Source organism: Budorcas taxicolor, chromosome 12 (assembly GCF_023091745.1).
Source record: "Budorcas taxicolor isolate Tak-1 chromosome 12, Takin1.1, whole genome shotgun sequence".
In the NCBI taxonomy this organism is placed as follows: domain Eukaryota; kingdom Metazoa; phylum Chordata; class Mammalia; order Artiodactyla; family Bovidae; genus Budorcas; species Budorcas taxicolor.
In genome coordinates, this window is record NC_068921.1 from 64,412,302 (window position 1) to 64,432,399 (window position 20,098).

Consider the following 20,098-nt stretch of genomic DNA (forward strand, 5'->3'; position numbering starts at 1 on the left):
GTCCTTCACCATATCTCAGAGTTTGCTCAAATTCATGTCCATTGAGTTGGTGATGCTCTCTAACCATCTCATGAGTTTATTTGTTTTTGATATCTTTGGCATTCAGACTTCATTATGGTAAAATTTTCACATCCAAACATGACGACTGAAAAAACCACAGCTTTGCCTATAAAGACCTTTGTCGGCAAAGAGAGCTCTTTTTGCTTTTTAATACACTGTCTAGGTTTGACATAGCTTATGGTTTCAACTTGGAAGATAAAAAGTTCTGGTGATGACTTTTGATAGATTGTGCAACAAAGTGAATGTGTTTGCTATCACAGTAATGTATACTTAAAAATGGGCAAATGTGTAAATTCTATGTTACATTTTACCACACAAACACAAAATTATGTTCCAAATACTGTGTGACTATATATTTATATTAATGAAAGTTAATATAATCATCCAAATGTTTTAATCCAGAAATACTCTTAATCAAAAATAAAGTAAAATTTAAAAAAACACTTTCCTGAAAACAAATAAAATTAAACTTAAAAATTATACATTAAGAAGAGGTGGCAAGAATAGAAGAACTATACAAAATAGATCTTAATCACCCGGATAACCACAATGGTGTGATCACTGACCTAGACCCAGACATCCTAGAGTGTGAATTCAAATGGCCCTTAGGAAGCATCACAATGAACAAAGCTAGTGGAGGTGATGGAATTCCAGTTGAGCTATTTCAAATTCTAAAAGACAATGCTGTGAAAGTGCTGCACTCTATATGCCAGCAAATTTGGAAAACACAGCAGTGACCACAGGACTGGAAAAGTCAGTTTTCATCTCAATCCCACAGAAGGGCAGTGCCAAAGAATGTTCAAACAACTGCACCACTGCACTCATTTCACATACTAGCAAAGTAATGATTAAAATCCTTCATGCTAAGCTTCAACAATATGTGAACCGAGAACTTCAGTTGTTCAAGTCGGATTTAGAAAAGGCGGAGGAGCCAGATATCAAATTGTCAACATCCACTGACTCATAGAAAAAGCTAGAGAATTCCAGAAAAATATCTACTTCTGTTTCATTGACTACACTAAAGCCTTTGACTGTGTGGATCACAGTTCTGGAAAATTCTTAAATAGATGGGAATACCAGACCACCTTACCAGCCTCCTGCAAATGTATGCAGGTCAGAAAGCAAGAGAACTGGATATGGAACAATAGACTGGTTCAAAATTGGGAAAGGAGTATGTCAGGGCTATATATTATCACCCTGCTTATTTAACTTATATAAAGAGTACCTCATGTGAAATGTAGGGCTGGATGGAGTACAAGCTCTCATAATAACTAGCCCATTGTTTGAAAGTTTCAAGACTATATAAGACAAGAGAAGACCAAAAGCTGGCAAGGCTGGACGAGACTAAAGGAGTGTGACACTAAACACAATGGGGGATTCTGGATTAGATTTTAGCCAGAAAAGGTTATTGATGGGGGCAGGGGGGCACAACAACTGGCAAACTGTGAATAAATCCTCTAGTTTCCTTTGTAGCATTATACCAAAGTAATTTCTTAATTTTGATAACTGACTTGTAGATAGGCAAGATGTTAACACAAAGGGAGTTGGTTTAAAGGTACCTGAAAACTCCTTGTACTATTTTTATAACCCTATATAAGTTCAAAATTATCTCAATATAAAAACAATATATATTTTTACATTTGTCAAAAATATATACATTTCAATGAGTAAATAGAACACTATATGAACACAGTGATAAAAATGATGACGACATCAACAATAATGAAATTTTATACTGAAACTTAAGTAGGAGTTTCTGATAAATAATTGGTTTTAAGAAATGAAAAGAAGTACTTATAATCATGGCTAAATATATTGAGTTTTGACTCTGCTAGACATGAAACTATCTCCTTAAAATAAGCTTTTCTTCCTTAAAAGGAAAATGTTTAATTGGATTAGTAGGTGGCATTTACTTATCTACTGTTGGGCTAGAGAAGACTCAAGAGTTCCTTGGACTGCAAGGAGATCAAACCAATGAAGCCTAAAAGAAATCAGTACTGAATATTCATTGGAAGAACTGATGCTGAAACTGAAGCTCCAATACTTTGACCACCTGTTGCAAAGACCCAACTCTTTGGAAAAGACTTTGAAGACAGGAAAGATTAAGGGCAAAAAGAGAAGGTGGTGACAAATGATGAGATAGTTAGTTAAACGGCATCACAGACTCAGTGGACATGAGTTGAGCAAACTCCAGGAGATAGTGAAAGATAGAGAAGCCTGGTGTTCTATAGTTCAAGGGTTTGTAAAGAGTAGTACATGACTGAGCTACTGAACAACAGAAGATAATATTTAATTGAGGATGATGCTATTTGTTGGTAATTCCATAGGAGCCACACTTTCAACTATTAAGACAGACAGTAAAAGGTATTCAGGGGAACAAAAAAATCTTAACACTGATTCACAGTGCAGGTAGAGATATATCACTTAGAATCAAAAATTACAGAAGCCAAAACAAAAACTACATAATACTGTATTTGAAGTGATGAAAAGCTGTGTACGTAGCTAAAGAAAAGGTGGGGAAATGCTTTTATCATACAGGAAAACAGATATATTTACTTATATAATTCAAGAAGTAGAAAAGCGAATATGTGGGTAACCATTAAGATATACTAGGATGCTAAATCAATATTTCAAATAAATTGCAACGTGAATTCTAAGTATCCAATTGTTTCCACTGTTCTCAGAAAACAGATTATCACCTTTGCTTACAAACTGATGGATCAGTTTGTGTTCAACAAACACGGAGTACAGATCAGTGCACTGTATAATGTGAAAAGTTAGAAAGCATGACTTGACATAATGTAACAGAGATTTACAAGAAGAAAGTGTTGAGTGTATTTACTGATACCTTATCAGAACTGATTTTTAAGAACGGACCTTCTCAGAACTGGACAATGTCTCTTATACTGAGATAACAAATGAAACGTGTTTATTTATAATAGCACAGCTATTTGTTATTTCATGGAAATAAAATTCTAGAAATACAAGCTACCTAGAAACAAAGTGTGTCTATATGAAACTTAAACTGGAAATAATGTGGCACAATTTCAGATCTTTATTTTCCCTGGTGGAAAAACTACAAAGAGAAAATAAATCTAATTAAAATGAGAGAAAAAATATAGCTGGCCTAGTAAATATTTCTATATCTTTTGAAATAACAAAAATATTATATTGGATTTATCTCCTATGAAAGTATCAAAAGCCAATCTAGAAAGATATCCTCAATTTGAAACTACCAAAAGCCAAAAATGTGGAAATATGCCCTCAAAATAAAACAAGCGCCCTTGAATGAGAGGAAAATTTAGAGTATGAAGTTTCTGTATCAGGTGTTACCTGGCTTTTCTTCTATTGCCTTTATATGTCAGTGTGTATTTAAATAATGGCAAAAGAGATCAATTGGAATGAGTTGTTAGTTCTTTAAATGAATCATCTCAAATTTCATTCAGTAAAATATTCCCAACATTTCAAACACCAGACACTTTGAAGACAATCAGTAACTATGAATCAATCTAATGAATGGTTGGTTTCCCTTTTAAAAAAAAAAAAACTAAATTTATTTTATATTACCTTTACTTAACATATTAAAATATTGTTTTTAAATTCTCCCAAACTTCAGAGTTCATACTACTCAAAACTTCCTACTCTTGATACTAGTTTTATCTTTGTATCCTTAACTCCTTTTGTTAATGTTTTATTTGTGGGAAACATGCTTTAAAAGGCTAATCCAAAGAAGAAACACAAAAATATAGTAAATATAGAAAGCTGATAGTGTTTGGTAAAGATTCCAAAATTCGTTGGACTTTAAGATATAACACTAACAGTTTTGCAATCATAATTAAATATAAGTAGGACATTATCTATTATTTATGCAAATTTTCTGTAAGTAACACTAACAAGAATTTTATTATTTTCTAATATTTGCACTATACATTTAAGAACTATTAGTGGTTTACAATTAGGTGGCAATATGAGTATATGCAATATGAGTCATACCTAGAAAAGAGTCTGTCTTTGAGGGGGGTGGAGTAGAAGGAAGGTGGACGGCATCTATCATTTTGAAATTAACAATCAATGATTCATGCCTTAAGCCCCAGAGAATATGTTGGCTCAGACTCTGTAGGTGGGGAAAGCAAACCTGTTTCCAGAATAGGCATCCATTCATTCAAAGATGAGAATGGCTCGCTAGAGTCAAATTTTCCACCAAGTGGCCTTTTGGTCCCTTTTTTGGGATAGTGCCATATATGACTAGTTAATCATTCAGAGGTAACATTTTTCAGTTCGCTAAGGTCATTGTTTGACTCTTTGCTACCCCATGGATCGCAGAATGCCAGGCTTCTCTGTCTTTCACTATCTCTTGAAATTTACTCAAACTCATATCCATTGAATTAGTGATACCATCCAAGCATCTCATACTCTGTCACCACCTTCTCCTCTTGACCTCAAATCTTTCCCAGCATCAGGGTCTTTTCCGATGAGTCAGTTCTTTGCATCAGGTGGCCAAAGTATTAGAGATTCAGCTTCAACATCAGCCCTTATTGAATGTTCAGGGTTAATTTCCTTTAGGATTGACTGACTTGATCTGCTTACAATCCAAGGCACTCTCAAGAGTCTTCTCCAGCACCACAGTTTGAAAGCATCAGTTCTTCAGTGCTCAGTTAATGGTCCAACTCTCACATTTATACATGACTACTGGAAAAACTACAGTATTGACTATAAGGGCGTTTGTCAGCAAAATGATGTCTTTAGCTGGGTCAGATATTATAAGTAAGAGTCAGAGCTGCTGGATCCAAATGTAGGCTTGAACTTTGCCATTCATGTGAGAACTGACCAGTTTTGGCTTAACTGATATCAAAGCTGGGCTAAAATCTACTGACAGAGCAACTGAGCTGCAACCTTGCACCAAGAACAATTTGGGTCTCACCTGCAAATAGAAACGGTATACTCGTTATACACTAGGAAGGGAATAGGCCAGTCTCAAATCCCTTTTCACCACTGATTTTCTCAGAACATCCTTCGTACCACTTATTTTAGTTAGGTGGTACAAGAAACAGGTCTCAAGGTGGAATTAGACACTCAAAAGGTGTAAGAGATTTATTAGGGTAAATGCTTATGAGGGGAAAGGAGAGAGGGCTTAAGGAGGTTGGGAGACTTATGAGAGTATAATGAAGATCTGATCTTTGAGAAGGAGAGGGAAAAAAGAAAAGCTTCTATACTGCAAAACTGGTAAGTCTTGGGGGCAGGCCACCCCAAAATATGTTGAGGCGGCATATTGATTATTTTGGATTAAAGTTACTTAAGAAACAGCTTGTACCAAAAAAAAAAAAAAAAAAAAACCCAACTCTGACCACCCTCCCCCCGACTCTGTTCTCCTTGAAAGCAGGGAACAAACACCAGTGGGAAGGTGCCCTCCCTATGGGAGGTGGAGGGCTTCCTTATCATCAGAGAGAGGGGATTCAAGGCAAGAAAGCTGTATAAATGCATACTGTTAGTTCTTCATTAATTTAATTAAGGACCTCCCCCCACCTTTTTCTCAAATCTTCACAAACAATTGATTCTTTGCCTAAAAAGATATATAAACAGCCTGCTTTAGTCACATCTTTGGTCCTATACCTATGGGGTCTCTGAAGGTACAAAATTGAATGTATTTATCTTTCTCCTAATTACTTGTTAATTTGATTGCTAGACCAGCCAAAAGAATCTGAAAGGATAGAAGAGAAATTCCTTCTTTACATAATACAATATGAAGAAAATTTGGCAAGGCTTATAAGGAGTTCTTGAGCAAAAATCAGGAATCCTACAGCTCACTGACACAGGCCTATTATACCATCCTGTTGTGCAAGGTCACTGATTGGATCAATCATGGGGAGCATGTTCTAAGCTCCACTACAGGGAAGAACTCAGATAATAGCAGCAGGGCCCATTGATCCATATTTGTCCTCACAGTAGGATACACGAGACTGTAGCCAACTAGCTCATCTGAAGCCCTCAGAACTGCTGATGGCAACCAGAAACAGCAACAGCAGAAAAAATAAACATATACATTAGGAAGCCTAAGAATCTTCAAAGCAAAGAGAACTTATAAGTCAAGATCCCAGAGAGAAGGAAAGCAGAGAGGGGAGAGAAAACTCTGATTCTGCCCTCAGGGAACCTCTTAAGTTTAAGCAGCTCTTTCGTTCTCAGTGCACCTGAGAAGCAGCAGCTGGTCCAAGTCAGACAGGTGGAACAAAGGTGACAGCTCTGGTGAGTGGGGGATTTTGAATATCAGTGCCTGCCAAGAGTTGTCTGTGACATAGGAAACCAGTGGTAAAAAGGGGATATTTTGAATAACTTCATGCCGAAAGTTTGAAAATGTAGATGATATATGGACAATCCTTAAAATAATACCTGTACTTATCTTTCTAAAACTGACACAAGTAGAAACTGAAAATCTGTATTCTCCTAAATATATATATATATATAACATATTTCACACTAAATTTAAAAATTTCCCACAAATTTCACAACCAGATGCCTTTCACTGGTGAAATTTTTCCCTACAATCTGTTTTAAGGAAAAGAAACTTTGAACTTTAAAATCCAGAGACATTTGTGCCAACTACAAAATAAATGACTCTGTTTCAGAACAATATTTGCCCTTAATGTTTAGGAAATCTGATTACTGATTAGAGAGACTATGTATCTCAGGAAAAGACTACACAAATATAACACTTCAAAGGCCCATATGGTCCATGCTAGAGACTTATGAAAGAACAATAAGAATATTATAATCTATAAGGAATCTAGCTAAATTCAATTAAAAATACATATCATACATATATCTGTATCAATTAAGAAAATGAATCTACAGTTAAAATCTTTCCTATAAATAAAATTGCAGACCTGGATGGCTTCAACAATTAATTTTGCCAACTATTTAAAGAAGAAATAATACCAGTTCTGCAAAAAATCTACCAGGAAGTAGATGGGGTAGAGCTAGTTTCCAAATCTTTTTACAAAAGTAATAATATTCTGATAATACACTGATAGAAAAACATATCATGAAAAAAAAGACCTCATCAGGAAAAACAAAAACTACAGAACAATATTCCTGGTGATCATAATATGAATTAAAATATCATTTTATCCAAACACTAATCCATGTCTATAATAGACAAAATCTGGATTAAATCAGTGTCTAACACAAAAAGATGAACTGCTGATACATGTAACAACATGGATGAATTCTCAAAAACATTAAGGTAAGTGAAAAAATTTATATACAAAAGACTGCAAATTGACTGACTGTATTTTTATTACCTTCTGAGAAACATAAAACACTATGAAGTAAGATCAGATATGAAAGGACAGATTTGGAAGGGAAGACCTGACTGCAAAGAAGCAGGAGTAGACATTTTAACTTGATGGAAATTGTCCAGTTATAGTGATGTGAAATTATTGTAATGGTTGTATGATTATACATAGCTTCAAAAATTTTTGAATGATACAAATTTATGCATTTTGTATGTTTTTTCTCTAAAATAAATATATTTTAAGCATGTATCTTAAAGAGTCTGCTTGAACAATCTTTTATTTTTATACATAATATGACTTAAGAAAACACAACTCTTGGCAATCTTAATTAGCATCATAGCTCAGGCTGTTTAATACAACTAGAACAACAGTTTCTCCATTTCTCCAGACCTAGTGTATACTAGTCTGACATTCTAAAACTTCTCCAAAACAGTTTTTCAGGACATAGTGGAGGGCTTTTTTATTTCATTCATAGAAGAAACATGGTCCTTGCCTAAAGAAATAATGGTGAACAACTAGTCTAACTGATGAAACAAGGGACTTTCTAGAGACCATATTAAAGAACCAGAAAAGCTGACACAATTTAAAAGATAACTAAGTAACATTATAGCCACTTTATAATGTATGTGTGTGTATCATGAATGTATTAATGATACAATCAAATCTTTTTGTCATTTTCCTGAAAGCAAGTTAACTAATTTATGCTGATAGGATGCCAAAGCAAAGTCTGTAGTAAACAGATACTACAGACTTTGGTATTCTTTGGTGCTTTGGTATGCTTCCATATTTTATCATTGCAAATATGTTTTTGAACATTCTAAGAAAAATTTTAAATATATTGAAATTAGAATTTCCTATGTGGAAGAACAGTTTGGATTCAATAAGAAGAAAACTGACTATGAACCTTGAGCTGAAACTCATTATGCATTTGTATTTCTATTCTCAATGCAAGTGGTAAATTCCCTCTGCCTTCCTCACATAACCATTAATGTTGTTATTTGCTGCTTTACCTCAATGCTATGTACACGAATGATCATCCAAACAAACCCTCTAACACTGCAAAATGAGTGACTGTAGTAAAACGTAATTTATGGATTAATATTTTCATTTTGTGTGCTCTACTGCTGAACATAGGATGAATTCATCCTATTTATGATATTTAACTAACTGGTGAATGCAGTCCTTTGTTCCACTGAGATATCAAGCAGGTATCATGGTGAGCTGGAAACATCTAAGAACAGATATGATCTGAATGAATAAAGCATTAAAATTCTTATGCATTCTTCTTTGCCAATGCTGTGTATAAGGATTTAGAGTTAAAAAAATAAAGAAAAGAAAAGCCATTTGTCAATTTAGAAAGGATAAGATGGAATGTACTGTTAATATCACACTGACATAACGAAAAGCCCTCAAAGATGTAAACACTAGGGAAATGAAAAGTTATATATGGTGTCCTTTAAATGTGCATTATAAGGATATGAAGATATAAAAAACATCATCATCAAAAATCAAACAACCCATATGCTAAGTGAATGAAGAATAACACTGATAATATACTTGTGCAAAGGATTTAGCTGGTTAAAGAGTGTAGACAGAGAGCAATAGGAGCATTATTGACTATACATTAAGAATAGTAAAATTTTAATAGTGTAAGCAGCATGGAATACTCTGCTTTACTCTCATAATAATAAGGATAGAACTGGGTCTCAGAATCCAACTATTGTGCTGATGACTGTAGAAAGGCAATGTTTAAATACACAATGAAGCAGCACAGCTTTAAGTAAAGAAGGGACTAAAGGGGAAGAAGAGAAGGAGGAGGAAGAAGAAGAAGGAAAAGAAGAAAGAAAAATCACCAGGGGTATCCTATGTTACAATTAGTGGACATTTGCTTCCCTGGTGGCTCAGAGGTTAAAGCGTCTGCCCACAATGCGGGAGACCTGGATTCAATCCCTGGATTGGGAAGATCCCCTGGAGAAGGAAATGGCAACCCACTCCAGTATTCTTGCCTGGAGAATCCCACAGACAGAGGAGCTTGGTAAGCTACAGTCCACGGGGTCGCAAAGGGTAGGATACGACCCAGCGACTTCACTTATGTGAGAAAAGCTGGTAATACCCAGGTCTGTTGATCTTACTGATGAATGAGAAAATAGAACTGTTTTATCTGTTTTATATTTCCCTTCCTCTTTCTCTCTCTTTCTTTTTCTCTATGTCTCACCCACCTTACAAACCCTTATTATCACACAATGACTGCAAAAGTGCCAGGCATCATGCCCTGACAAAAAAAATATTGAAAAGGGGCATTTTTAAATGCTCTTTTAAATATCAAATGTTATTCCTGGAGTACGTAGGAAGGTTATTGTATCCTAGATTTTAAAAAGTTCTGAATGTCAAGTGCTTTGTCTTTAGAGTAAGAGCTAAGTATTCACACATTTCAAAGAACTGAGATATCCACAAAACTAGAACAAAGTAGTAGTCATCAAGAAAAATTTGTACTAAAATCATTGGTAGGGTTTCAGAAAGTCAAATATTCATAAAATGTGTTTTAAATCATTTGCTGTACAAGAGAAGAAATATTTGTAAACAACTCCCTGATGTTCAAGCTGGTTTTAGAAAAGGCAGAGGAACCAGAGATCAAATTGCCAACATCCACTGGATCATCGAAAATGCAAGAGAGTTCCAGAAAAACATCTATTTCTGCTTTATTGACTATGCCAAAGCCTTTGACTGTGTGGATCACAACAAACTGTGGAAAATTCTGAAAGAGATGGGAATACGAGACCACCTAACCTGCCTCTTGAGAAACATGTATGCAGGTCAGGAAGCAACAGTTAGAACTGGACATGGAAAAACAGACTGGTTCCAAATAGGAAAAGGAGTACGTCAAGGCTGTATATTGTCACCCTGCTTCTTTAACTTCTATGCAGAGTACATCATGAGAAATGCTGGACTGGAAGAAACACAAGCTGGAATCAAGATTGCCGGGAGAAATATCAATAACCTCAGATATGCAGATGACACCCTCCTTATGGCAGGAAGTGAAGAGGAACTAAAAAGCCTCTTGATGAAAGTGAAAGAGGAAAGTGAAAAAGTTGGCTTAAAGCTCAACATTCAGAAAACGAAGATCATGGCATCCAGTCCCATCACTTCATGGGAAATAGGTGGAGAAACAGTGGAAACAGTGTCAGACTTTATTTTGGGGGCTCCAAAATCACTGCAGATGGTGACTGCAGCCATGAAATTAAAAGATGCTTACTCCTTGGAAAAAAAGTTATGACCAATCTAGATAGTATATTCAAAAGCAGAGACATTACTTTGCCGACTAAGGTCCATCCTAGTCAAGGCTATGGTTTTTCCTGTGGTCATGTATGCATATGAGAGTTGGACTGTGAAGAAGGCTGAGCACTGAAGAACTGATGCTTTTGAACTGTGGTGTTGGAGAAGACTCTTGAGAGTCCCTTGGACTGCAAGGAGATCCAGCAGTCCATTCTGAATGAGATCAGCCCTGGGTGTTCTTTGGAAGGAATGATGCTAAAGCTGATGCTCCAGTACTTTGGCCACCTCATGCGAAGAGTTGACTCATTGGAAAAGACTCTGATGCTAGGAGGGATTGGGGGCAGGAGAAGAATGGGACGACCGAGGATGAGATGGCTGGATGGCATCATGGACTCGATGGACGTGAGTCAGAGTGAACTCCGGGAGATGGTGATGGACAGGGAGGCCTGGCATGCTGAGATTCATGGGGTCACAAAGAGTCGGACATGACTGAGCAACTGAACTTAACTGTACTGAACTGAACTGAGTTTTCTTCAAAAAATAAATATTATACAAAACCCACTAAATGCACCTGGAAAAATACTTCATTTTCAATGGACATTGAGAAATGCAATTCACATTTACTATTTAGAACTCCTGGCAGCCCTATGTTGATATGTTAATTAATGTTAATGCAAATATGTTAGTGTTAATGCAAATGTTAATACTTTCAATCCACAGGAATAGTGTATTTGTGTATGTGCTAACTGCTAATAAAATATTCCTTCAAATTATGAAATAATAATCTTTGCTCTATGAATAAAACCTTCTATAAAACTTTGAAAAGTGAACTGAAGTCGCTCAGTCGTGTCCGACTCTTCATGACCCTGTGGACTGTAGCCCACCAGGTTCCTCTGTCCATGGGATTCTCCAGGCAAGAATACTGGAGTGGGTTGCCATTTCCTTCTCCAGGGGATCTTCCCAACCCAGGGATCAAACCCAGGTCTCCTGCATTGCAGGCAGATGCTTTATCCTCTGAGCCATATAAAACTTTGAAGTAAATATGAAATTTTCTTATAATGATGATGAGTCACTAAATATTGCATTACATTGCACCCCGCATTACATATTGGTGACAGTCATAACTAGATTGAAGATAATATACAAATAAATGGCCTAAAACTAAATATCTATTCAAAGATGAATGAATAAAGAAAATGTGGTACACATATACAATGGAATATTACTCGGTTATTTAAGAGAAGGAAATGATTCCATTTGCAGGCAACATGGATGTACCTGGAGATTAAAATACTGAGTAAAGTAAGTCAGAGAAAGATCAATATCATATGACACTGCTTATGTGAGGACTCTTAACAAAATACACAAATGAACTTATTTACAAACCAGAAACAGACTTAGACAGAACAAACTTACCATTGCTGTGGAGAAGGGTGATGGGGAGGAACAGATTGGGAGTTTGGATGGTAATGTACACACTGCTGTATTTAAAACAGATAACTAACAAGAACTTATTGTATAGCACAGGGAATGTTGCTCAATACTCTGTAATAAACTAAATGGAAAATAATTTGAAAAAGAATAGATACATGCATATGTGTAACTGAATCCCTTTCCTGTATACCTGAAACTAGCACAACATTGTTAATCAACCATACTACAATATAAAACAAAACTAAAATAAACTCATTCAGATTCAAAAACTAATACTTACCTTGTTAGTAGGCTAGCCTATGTACTAAGTACTTATTGTTTTGTCAATATTTAAACAAATCAATGTATAGAAGCACCTATTCATGATGTCTTCTGGAGACCATACTTTAATGAGTGTTTTAAATATTTCCTTTTTTAAAATACAAAAATTAAAAATTAGATACTTTTTCACACACTGAATCAGATAAAGTACTTCATATTTTCTCTCCAATATAAATATGGGAAAGAGACTAAATGGAAACCCTAGAAGTGAGAAACAGAATTTCTGAAATTAGAAATTTATTGGGTAGAATTAGCCAGATGGACATGACAGAAGAAAGGATAAATAATTTGTGATAGAACTATAGAAATTATTCAAGATAAATAACAGAAAGAAACAATGTTGCAAATAAAAGTAACTGGAGCCTCAAGGACAAGTTAGACCGCAGCATATAGTCAAGTGTGGAAACGGAATCATAGAAAGATAGATGGGACAGGAAAGCAAAAAAACAAAGAAAAACACCTTGAAGATGTCACGGCTGATTATTTCCCAAATTCTTATGGGAAAAAAATTTAGCTAGATGTTTTAAAAATACAAACAAACCCTAAAAAGGACACTGTAGTCAGGGTATTCAAAGTCAGAAATGACAACTTGTGATAGCAGCAAAAGAAAAACAATATATACGTACAGATACATAAACAGTGAAACAACAATCCAATTAATGAGTGAATCAGAAAAGATGGAGGTCAGAAGGAGGCAGACATCTTTATTTATTTTAATTTATTTTAATTGGGGGCTAATTACTTTATAATATTGTATTGGTTTTGCCATACACTGACATGAATCCACCATGGGTGTACATCTGTTCCCCATCCTGAACCCCCCTCCCATCTCCCTCCCCATCCCATCCCTCTGGGTCATCCCAGTGCACCAGCCCTGAGCACCGTCTTTAAACTGAGGAAAGAAATAAAAACGTCAATCACAAATTCTAATTTCAGCGACAATATAACTCATGATTTAAGGGAAAATAAAGACCTTTTTTGATAAAAAGTAAATCAAGAGAGTCTGTTACCAGAAGAACTGAACTAAAAGAAAGCTAAAGGAAACTGTTCAACTGAAAGGGAAACTGTATCAGACTGCTTAAATCCCCAGAAAAGAACAAAGAGCATAAGAAATGGTAAATCCATGGATAAATGCAGAAACCTTTCATATATATATATAATTTCTTCCTATTTCTATAAAACAAATAATTGAGTAAAACTAAAATTATACATTGTCTTGTGAGCTTTAGCATGTAAGATTATGTATTACATGTGATGATTATAATGTAAAGATAAGTTGTACTTTTGCCAGTTTTTAAAACTGTAATCTAAACAGATTCAGAGCAAAAAATAAATATTCATAAATACTCTTCAAATAATTTTATGGAATTTGCACTAAAAGTACTCAAAAATTAAATTATAAAGTGTATTTTTATAGACCATACAAAAGTGAGCTTTATTTATTCACTCTGACAGTCTCAGTCTTTGATCACAATGTGTATTCCATCATTATAGGTATGTGATAACATGGACATATGAGTGAAAATCGCTCAGTCATGTCTGACTCTTTGCAACCCCATGGACTATATACAGTTCATGAAACTCTCCAGGTCAGAATACTAGAGTGGGTAGCCTTTCGCTTCTCCAGGGGATCTTCCCAACCCAGGGGTTGAACCCAGGTCTCCTGCATTGCAGGTGGATTCTTTACCAGCTGAGCCACAAGGGAAACCCAACATGTACATGTGTGCATGCTGAATCACTTAAGTCGTGTCCCACTCTGTGTGACCCTATGGACGATAGCCCACCAGGCTCCTCTCCATGGGACTCTCCTGGCAAGAATACTGGAGTGGGTTGCCATGCCTTTCTCCAGGGGATCTTCCCAACCCAGGCATCAAACCTGCCTCTCTACTTCTCCTGCATTGGCAGACGGGCTCTAGACCTCTAGGGCCACATGTACATGTATATGTGTAATTATTGATATGGTTGGGCCTTATGACTACTATGTTAGCTCTGTTTTCAAATTTCCTTATCTTTTCCCTTATTTTACTGTTGTTTCTTTACCCTCCCTTCATAGTCTGGTTCTGATTATTTAAGTATTTTCTTAAATAAAACTTTAATTTGCATGTTGTATTTTGGTAGTGGTTATTCCAGGATTTATATCTTGTGTCCCAGGAGATCTCAGATCTAAAGATATTCTGTCTACCAAAATATAATAGAAAGTTTTCTAATTTTGTTTCACAAGCAAAATCATATACAAAATGTGAGGAAAATGCATATTACAGAACAATATTATTTTCCAATCCTCACTCTGAACCCACAATATTTCCTGTATAATTATCCTTTTAGATACCACAGATGTGCTCAGATTATTTTCTCTCCCCTTTCACTTTATCGATCTAAGTTCTCCCACTTTTCCTGATTCTAATTCATAAAGCCCCCAAACATTTTTGCACTTCAAGGATTCTCCTACACTGGATCACAGTGAAGGAAGAAAGAATAGAAAGGGGTAGAGCCTGTTCCCATTAGTTGACAAATAAAGAGGAAAACAGCTAAAAAAACTGTGCATTCACTATTTTGCATTCAGTCCTAGTAAATATTTTTATAAAAATAATATAGAATTATTTTATATGTAGGTAGCTTCAGTTCTCATTTAACTTAAATTTTACCTCTATAAATGTTATTTTTATATACCTGAGTTATTGTTGCTGTTGTCTTGGTTATAATCTGGTCATATTTCCAGGATGTTTCTATTTTTGGCCTCTTAATTATTATGGTTTCTTGTATTATAGTGATCTGACACAAATCTGCATACAGTTTTTGTTTTATATATGAGAATATTTACTTTTTTTTTTTTAGTTTTCCTATTACAAAATTTCTATATATTGATTCCTATTTCCTATTCTTATACCTCATTATCTTTCTCATATTTTTATCCTTCTGTGCTTCTCTTATATATTCTGGGAATGCTATTCAAGTCTGTCCTACATATTATTGATTTGATTTTTCCACAAAATTACCTCTCTTCTACTGAAAGACTAGTTTTCTCAGTTCTGATTATTTCCACTGACCTCTACTATGTCTTATTTACTATGTTCACTAGCAAGCCTTCCTCATTACTTCCTTGTCTTGCTTTCTCAGCTTATTGTCTTTTTAGAGAGGCGAGTTATTTTATACCAATTTGAGAGTGAGAGTCTCCTGATATGTCTTCTGGGTTTCTTAGATTTATTTGGTCTTGCCTTTTATGTATTAAGTTTTTTAATTAGCTTTCTTCTAACTTCATTACAAATTCTGTGAAATGGTGATATATTTCTAAATAATTAAACCACTTTTCTTTCTGAATTATAGAACATTAATTCAGGACAATGATATAAGGCCATGATTACAAAAATAGACAACTGTGTGCAAGATGTGGGAAAGGAAAAGTCTACTAAACTTTTCATATTATAAAATTTATATTGTATGTGATTTGGACATTTAAATCAATGCAGGAAGAGCAGTTCAGTGCAATGCTGCCTGGTATATTCTTTATATTCTCACCTGGACAGTAGATTTGAATATTTTCTAGCCTAATACCTATTATACAGCAGTTTCCCCCTACTATTTCATTCACCTGTGTCTGGTTTTTGTTCCTACTTCATGGATCTTTTTTACTTTACATAAACAAACAGTTCTTCTATTGCTTCTTGAATTATTCTTTTTCTATAATCCTTACACCATAGGTCATCTGCACTTTCTTTCCCTCAAAATATCCACATGCCCTACATGCAATGCAATGTAGGGCATGTGGATATTATAAGTTCCTATGTAATGCATAGTGGTTTTTATTAACTGATTAAGCAAAGTTATTTTCAATATTTTGATTGTCAAATATTATGGAAGACTCCAAGGTGGTGAGGAAAGCAGTTCTCTCCATTCCAGGGTAATGAAGGAGACCAAATTTTCTATACAAAATTAGACTGGATTTGAGAGTCAGGGACCAGATGGCAGGACAGCCATGAAGTACCTTCTTACCTATTTAATACGGTTTCTCTTTCATAGAGTAAAGCATGGATATGCCAAAAGCAAATGCCTAGGTTGATTTTATCTCCATCTCATTCCATCTGCTTTTTAATTAGTGTCAATCCATCTAGATTTTGGTATTAATTGCTTATAAGTACAGGCTTCCAATGCTATTGAGAGTGTTGGCCTTCTGTATTTGTACAGTTTTTTTTTTTTTTTCCTAAATAACAAGTCAGTACTGGATGAATTAGACTCCATTATAAATCTGAGCAGGATGTCTGTTATATTTTAAAGGTTGGAAAATAATGTACCCAATGATGTAGTACAAAATATTAATTAAAAATCCATGTGAGATAAAGGTAACTTCACTTGTTTATTCTTCCAATTAACAGCTTAAATGCCTACCATATGCCAGGCATGTTTTGATTTTTACAGTGAATGAAGAGCACATGTTTTCAGCTTCATGATATTTGATATTTATTGAGGGAAGCAGGTAAAATATAATTTCATAGTAGAAGAAAAATTAACTCCGTCTATGGGGTCGCACAGAGTCGGACACGACTGAAGCGACTTAGCAGCAGTAGCAGCAGCAGTACCCAAAAAGGGGGAGTGTATGTTAGCATATTATATGAGTGGATATGGTCTAGTTTGGGACCTCAGGATAGAGAAAGTAAACTGACATATAAACTGAAGCAAATTATCACAGGAAAGAGGAAATTCCCACAAGCATGTATACATGGATGAGCAAAGGTCCAGGGTGGAATGGAACACTGTTTACTAAAACTGGTAGAAAGAGAGTGAGAGATTAATACTGAAAAGAGGAATACCTATGAAAAATGCTTGGAGAGTCTCATTGGTTAAGTTAAATGCTTTAATTATTTTAAGAGAAACTAGATGCTATGACTTTGTTTTTTAATATAAGTACATTATCTAGAACTGTGGTTCCCAATATATTAGCCACTGTGCTTGTCAAAAGTTGCACTAGTTATTTTTGACTGTTCAAAGAACTCCATGAGGTTGTTGGCTACCATACTGGACAGCACAAATATAGAATATATTCACTATTGTGGAAGGTCCCACTAGACAGTGCTAGTCCAGAGAAAGCAGTGTGAAATTTATAGGAACTCAAATGAGTAAAGTGAACCCAGCAGCAGTTAAGAGACAGAAGTTTAGTGTGTGTATTAGTTTATTAGAGCTGCTGGAAGAAAGTACCACAAAGTGGGTAGCTTAAAACATCAAAAATTTAGTGTCTCAAAGTTTTGGAGGCTATAAGTATTAAATCAAGGTATTGGCAGGATCATGAAGGCTCTAGCAGAGAATCTGTTCCATGCCTTTAATGTAGCTTCCAGGGTTGCCAGCAATCTTTGGCATTTCTTGGCTTATAGACATATCACTTCAATCTCAGCCTCTGTTAACCGCATGGCCTCTTTGCTGGGTGTCAACATATGTTTGTCTCTTCTTATTTTTGTTTTCGTTGTGTTTAGTCACTAAATTGTGTCTGATTATTTTGTAACCCTATGGATTGTAGACTTCCAGGCTCCTCTGTTCATGGGATTTTCCAGGCAGGAATACTGCAGTTGTGGTTTTCTTCTCCAGGGGATCTTCCTCACCCAGGGATCAAATCCACGTCTCCTACTGGCAGGCAAATTCTTTACCACTGAGCCACCAGGAAAGCTCCTCTCTTCTTATTAGAATACCAGTAATATGGTGGAATTACAGTCCACCATAATGACATCACCTTAATGCAGTTACATTTGCAACACCCTATTTTTCAAATAAGATTACATTTATAGGTACATAACATTAGGACTTAAACGTATCTTTGCGGTATGGGCAGGATTCAACCCACAAAAGTATTGAGTGAAAAGAAGCTGACAGATATAAAGATTATTTAAAAAGCAGGTTAAGAGAGAGAAGTCAATGACAAGTATATTTTAAATAAACTTATTAGAAAGATTTTTTAAAAAGTTGCTCAAACATTATCAGTCCTATCTCTCACACAAATAACAAAATTTAGCCTGTATATATAAGACACTGGTGAGAAAGTAATTAGGATGCTTTCTAAAGAGCTATAGACCTTAAAGCCTGAGGTGAGTGGGTTGCAAAACATTGTGTGTGTGTGTGTTTTATTTTTTTACCTAAATTTCTAACTCCCTAAAACATGATATGGAAAAATTAAAGAATTCTATGATTGATTCTTTCCAGGAAATTCTGAAAATCAGAGGCCAGTTTCATCTCCCTGTAACAAGAGATATGGCAATTAATGAGAGATGACCGACACAGGGCAAAGCTATGTGTTTTCTGAGGGCTAACCTAGGTGTTCTGGAAATAAATAGGGTTAGAGATTTCTCTAAAAATCCAACCCAAGAAGACTGACTTTGGAAGAGAGACATCAAAAGGAAAGGTTGATCTCATATCAGGACATGAAAGAATCATAAATGATCCACAGGAGAATTAACAACAAATAATAAGTTTGGTTCCCAATAACAAAGTTCTACAGAACTTACAAAAGTAATCCATGAGAGGAAAAATATTTTAACATTTATAATTCATAATGCATGAATGAACTCCTGACATGAAATATGCAGGACAATCTCTGTCATGTCAAAAATATTAGAAAGTATACCCTGGTAGTATGTAGGTACTATAGAGATCTTCCAAGTTAGACTTGCGGTCCATTTCTTTCTTGTCTTAATAAATATGCATTCTCTACCCAGCTGGAAAAATAATTCTACTTTCTAGGGTTATTTCAAGTTTTGGAAATGATGAATTTTTGCTCATAAAATACAATGAGTTTGATGACATGCTTCATCACATTCTGAGAATTTTACATGGACACCCAATGTGCATCAGGTGTTAAGGAATGGAAAATTACTCATAACCTGTGAACTTTAATACACAGTACAATGAAATAGACATGATACATGAGAGGATAATTTAAAAAATAAACATAACAAAACAAGTGAATATCAGGAGTATTTTCAATATCTGCAAGTCACGTGGAGTGATTTGAAACAGGACAACATTCTATTACCAAAACTTTTACAGCCAATAGTCTTACTCTTCGCTTATTTAACTGTTATTTAACAAATATTAAACAACTATCATGTGCCAAGCACTTGATTATTCAATGCATTCTCCATGGATATGCTGATTAAAGTGACTTTAAAAAAATTCTCAACTACTTTCATATAGGAATATTGCATCCTGGTGCAATTTGCTTTTTTTATTTCCAGCTAATATGTTCACTTCGATAATCTTACTTTTAGTTCCTTACCCATTATATTCATATCTAATTCTCACATCAAAATCATTTGATAAAGAATATTATAATCACATTTAGAAATGGGCAAACATATGTTCAGAAGTGATTTTCTAAATGTTGTTAAGAAATAAAGCAGGTGCATCACTACTATTTTTCTAGATTCCATAAAACCAACCCGATATTTTAAATCAATTCTCTTGCAATTAAAAAAATTAAGAAGTAAAGCAGGGATTAGATACAAAACAGATTAATTCCACAGTATTCCTTGTTAATTTCAGGTGCAATATCTTGTTTTTCACCTGCTCTAATTCTATCTTGGATATGTTCCAACATTTTTGACAGTAACTCTCTCATCTATGTTCATGTCTGATCCCTATTTAAATATTTGGAACCAATCTGTCTGAGTTTACATCTTTGTTTTCAGAACTTGGATAGACTGCTTCCTTATTCCTCACACCTTCTTGTTTTTGATGCTCAT